Source organism: Protomyctophum bolini (assembly GCF_963924005.1).
Source record: "Protomyctophum bolini genome assembly, chromosome: 8".
NCBI lineage: Eukaryota > Metazoa > Chordata > Actinopteri > Myctophiformes > Myctophidae > Protomyctophum > Protomyctophum bolini.
This window is the reverse complement of record NC_137869.1, coordinates 23931892-23937846: the sequence shown is the minus strand read 5'-3', so window position 1 is coordinate 23937846 and position 5955 is coordinate 23931892.

Below are 5955 nucleotides of genomic sequence, written 5' to 3'. Positions count from 1 at the left end.
ATATCGTACGGCATACTATAGCGCGCCGTTTTTCATCATTTTTGATGATTTGACAAAAATGACGAAATGACAAAAACGATGGGTTATAGCCCATGTTTTTTGAAATTTTGAAAAAATAAGTTAGCCTCGTTTCTCATCATTTTGGACCATGGGCTATAGCCCATATCGTACGGCATACTATAGCGCGCCGTTTTTCATCATTTTTGAGGATTTGAAAAAAATGACGAAATGACAAAAACGATGGGTTATAGCCCATGTTTTTTTTAATTTTGAAAAAAAAAGTTAGCCTCGTTTCTCATAATTTTGGACCATGGGCTATAGCCCATATCGTACGGCATACTATAGCGCGCCGTTTTTCATCATTTTTGATGATTTGACAAAAATGACGAAATGACAAAAACGATGGGTTATAGCCCATGTTTTTTGAAATTTTGAAAAAAAAAGTTAGCCTCGTTTCTCATCATTTTGGACCATGGGCTATAGCCCATATCGTACGGCATACTATAGCGCGCCGTTTTTCATCATTTTTGATGATTTGACAAAAATGACGAAATGACAAAAACGATGGGTTATAGCCCATGTTTTTTGAAATTTTGAAAAAATAAGTTAGCCTCGTTTCTCATCATTTTGGACCATGGGCTATAGCCCATATCGTACGGCATACTATAGCGCGCCGTTTTTCATCATTTTTGAGGATTTGAAAAAAATGACGAAATGACAAAAACGATGGGTTATAGCCCATGTTTTTTTTAATTTTGAAAAAAAAAGTTAGCCTCGTTTCTCATAATTTTGGACCATGGGCTATAGCCCATATCGTACGGCATACTATAGCGCGCCGTTTTTCATCATTTTTGATGATTTGACAAAAATGACGAAATGACAAAAACGATGGGTTATAGCCCATGTTTTTTGAAATTTTGAAAAAAAAAGTTAGCCTCGTTTCTCATCATTTTGGACCATGGGCTATAGCCCATATCGTACGGCATACTATAGCGCGCCGTTTTTCATCATTTTTGATGATTTGACAAAAATGACGAAATGACAAAAACGATGGGTTATAGCCCATGTTTTTTTAAATTTTGAAAAAAAAAGTTAGCCTCGTTTCTCATCATTTTGGACCATGGGCTATAGCCCATATCGTACGGCATACTATAGCGCGCCGTTTTTCATCATTTTTGAGGATTTTAAAAAAATGACGAAATGACAAAAACGATGGGTTATAGCCCATGTTTTTTTTAATTTTGAAAAAAAAAGTTAGCCTCGTTTCTCATCATTTTGGACCATGGGCTATAGCCCATATCGTACGGCATACTATAGCGCGCCGTTTTTCATAATTTTTGATGATTTGACAAAAATGACGAAATGACAAAAACGATGGGTTATAGCCCATGTTTTTTGAAATTTTGAAAATAAAAGTTAGCCTCGTTTCTCATCATTTTGGACCATGGGCTATAGCCCATATCGTACGGCATACTATAGCGCGCCGTTTTTCATCATTTTTGAGGATTTGAAAAAAATGACGAAATGACAAAAACGATGGGTTATAGCCCATGTTTTTTTAAATTTTGAAAAAAAAAGTTAGCCTCGTTTCTCATCATTTTGGACCATGGGCTATAGCCCATATCGTACGGCATACTATAGCGCGCCGTTTTTCATCATTTTTGAGGATTTTAAAAAAATGACGAAATGACAAAAACGATGGGTTATAGCCCATGTTTTTTTTAATTTTGAAAAAAAAAGTTAGCCTCGTTTCTCATCATTTTGGACCATGGGCTATAGCCCATATCGTACGGCATACTATAGCGCGCCGTTTTTCATAATTTTTGATGATTTGACAAAAATGACGAAATGACAAAAACGATGGGTTATAGCCCATGTTTTTTGAAATTTTGAAAATAAAAGTTAGCCTCGTTTCTCATCATTTTGGACCATGGGCTATAGCCCATATCGTACGGCATACTATAGCGCGCCGTTTTTCATCATTTTTGAGGATTTGAAAAAAATGACGAAATGACAAAAACGATGGGTTATAGCCCATGTTTTTTTAAATTTTGAAAAAAAAAGTTAGCCTCGTTTCTCATCATTTTGGACCATGGGCTATAGCCCATATCGTACGGCATACTATAGCGCGCCGTTTTTCATCATTTTTGATGATTTGACAAAAATGACGAAATGACAAAAACGATGGGTTATAGCCCATGTTTTTTTAAATTTTGAAAAAAAAAGTTAGCCTCGTTTCTCATCATTTTGGACCATGGGCTATAGCCCATATCGTACGGCATACTATAGCGCGCCGTTTTTCATAATTTTTGATGATTTGACAAAAATGACGAAATGACAAAAACGATGGGTTATAGCCCATGTTTTTTGATATTTTGAAAAAAAAAGTTAGCCTCGTTTCTCATCATTTTGGACCATGGGCTATAGCCCATATCGTACGGCATACTATAGCGCGCCGTTTTTCATCATTTTTGAGGATTTGAAAAAAATGACGAAATGACAAAAACGATGGGTTATAGCCCATGTTTTTTTTAATTTTGAAAAAAAAAGTTAGCCTCGTTTCTCATCATTTTGGACCATGGGCTATAGCCCATATCGTACGGCATACTATAGCGCACCGTTTTTCATCATTTTTGATGATTTGACAAAAATGACGCAATGACAAAAACGATGGGTTATAGCCCATGTTTTTTGAAATTTTGAAAAAAAAAGTTAGCCTCGTTTCTCATCATTTTGGACCATGGGCTATAGCCCATATCGTACGGCATACTATAGCGAGCCGTTTTTCATCATTTTTGAAGATTTGAAAAAAATGACGAAATGACAAAAACGATGGGTTATAGCCCATGTTTTTTTTAATTTTGAAAAAAAAAGTTAGCCTCGTTTCTCATCATTTTGGACCATGGGCTATAGCCCATATCGTACGGCATACTATAGCGCGCAGTTTTTCATCATTTTTGAGGATTTGAAAAAAATGACGAAATGACAAAAACGATGGGTTATAGCCCATGTTTTTTTAAATTTTGAAAAAAAAGTTAGCCTCGTTTCTCATCATTTTGGACCATGGGCTATAGCCCATATCGTACGGCATACTATAGCGCGCCGTTTTTCATCATTTTTGAGGATTTGAAAAAAATGACGAAATGACAAAAACGATGGGTTATAGCCCATGTTTTTTTAAATTTTGAAAAAAAAGTTAGCCTCGTTTCTCATCATTTTGGACCATGGGCTATAGCCCATATCGTACGGCATACTATAGCGCGCCGTTTTTCATCATTTTTGATGATTTGACAAAAATGACGAAATTACAAAAACGATGGGTTATAGCCCATGTTTTTTGAAATTTTGAAAAAAAAAGTTAGCCTCGTTTCTCATCATTTTGGACCATGGGCTATAGCCCATATCGTACGGCATACTATAGCGCGCCGTTTTTCATCATTTTTGATGATTTGACAAAAATGACGAAATGACAAAAACGATGGGTTATAGCCCATGTTTTTTGAAATTTTGAAAAAAAAAGTTAGCCTCGTTTCTCATCATTTTGGACTATGGGCTATAGCCCATATCGTACGGCATACTATAGCGCGCCGTTTTTCATCATTTTTGAGGATTTGAAAAAAATGACGAAATGACAAAAACGATGGGTTATAGCCCATGTTTTTTTTAATTTTGAAAAAAAAAGTTAGCCTCGTTTCTCATCATTTTGGACCATGGGCTATAGCCCATATCGTACGGCATACTATAGCGCGCCGTTTTTCATCATTTTTGATGATTTGACAAAAATGACGAAATGACAAAAACGATGGGTTATAGCCCATGTTTTTTGAAATGTTGAAAAAAAAAGTTAGCCTCGTTTCTCATCATTTTGGACCATGGGCTATAGCCCATATCGTACGGCATACTATAGCGCGCCGTTTTTCATCATTTTTGAGGATTTGAAAAAAATAACGAAATGACAAAAACGATGGGTTATAGCCCATGTTTTTTTTAATTTTGAAAAAAAAAGTTAGCCTCGTTTCTCATCATTTTGGACCATGGGCTATAGCCCATATCGTACGGCATACTATAGCGCGCCGTTTTTCATCATTTTTGATGATTTGACAAAAATGACGAAATGACAAAAACGATGGGTTATAGCCCATGTTTTTTGAAATGTTGAAAAAATAAGTTAGCCTCGTTTCTCATCATTTTGGACCATGGGCTATAGCCCATATCGTACGGCATACTATAGCGCGCCGTTTTTCATCATTTTTGAAGATTTGAAAAAAATGACGAAATGACAAAAACGATGGGTTATAGCCCATGTTTTTTTTCATTTTGAAAAAAAAAGTTAGCCTCGTTTCTCATCATTTTGGACCATGGGCTATAGCCCATATCGTACGGCATACTATAGCGCGCCGTTTTTCATCATTTTTGATGATTTGACAAAAATGACGAAATAACAAAAACGATGGGTTATAGCCCATGTTTTTTTAAATTTTGAAAAAAAAAGTTAGCCTCGTTTCTCATCATTTTGGACCATGGGCTATAGCCCATATCGTACGGCATACTATAGCGCGCCGTTTTTCATCATTTTTGAGGATTTGAAAAAAATGACGAAATGACAAAAACGATGGGTTATAGCCCATGTTTTTTTTTATTTTGAAAAAAAAAGTTAGCCTCGTTTCTCATCATTTTGGACCATGGGCTATAGCCCATATCGTACGGCATACTATAGCGCGCCGTTTTTCATCATTTTTGATGATTTGACAAAAATGACGAAATTACAAAAACGATGGGTTATAGCCCATGTTTTTTCAAATTTTGAAAAAAAAAGTTAGCCTCGTTTCTCATCATTTTGGACCATGGGCTATAGCCCATATCGTACGGCATACTATAGCGCGCCGTTTTTCATCATTTTTGATGATTTGACAAAAATGACGAAATGACAAAAACGATGGGTTATAGCCCATGTTTTTTGAAATTTTGAAAAAAAAAGTTAGCCTCGTTTCTCATCATTTTGGACCATGGGCTATAGCCCATATCGTACGGCATACTATAGCGCGCCGTTTTTCATCATTTTTGAGGATTTGAAAAAAATGACGAAATGACAAAAACGATGGGTTATAGCCCATGTTTTTTTTTAATTTTGAAAAAAAAAGTTAGCCTCGTTTCTCATCATTTTGGACCATGGGCTATAGCCCATATCGTACGGCATACTATAGCGCGCCGTTTTTCATCATTTTTGATGATTTGACAAAAATGACGAAATGACAAAAACGATGGGTTATAGCCCATGTTTTTTGAAATGTTGAAAAAAAAAGTTAGCCTCGTTTCTCATCATTTTGGACCATGGGCTATAGCCCATATCGTACGGCATACTATAGCGCGCCGTTTTTCATCATTTTTGAGGATTTGAAAAAAATAACGAAATGACAAAAACGATGGGTTATAGCCCATGTTTTTTTTAATTTTGAAAAAAAAAGTTAGCCTCGTTTCTCATCATTTTGGACCATGGGCTATAGCCCATATCGTACGGCATACTATAGCGCGCCGTTTTTCATCATTTTTGATGATTTGACAAAAATGACGAAATGACAAAAACGATGGGTTATAGCCCATGTTTTTTGAAATGTTGAAAAAATAAGTTAGCCTCGTTTCTCATCATTTTGGACCATGGGCTATAGCCCATATCGTACGGCATACTATAGCGTGCCGTTTTTCATCATTTTTGAGGATTTGAAAAAAATGACGAAATGACAAAAACGATGGGTTATAGCCCATGTTTTTTTTAATTTTGAAAAAAAAAGTTAGCCTCGTTTCTCATCATTTTGGACCATGGGCTATAGCCCATATCGTACGGCATACTATAGGGCGCCGTTTTTCATCATTTTTGATGATTTGACAAAAATGACGAAATGACAAAAACGATGGGTTATAGCCCATGTTTTTTGAAATTTTGAAAAAAAAAGTTAG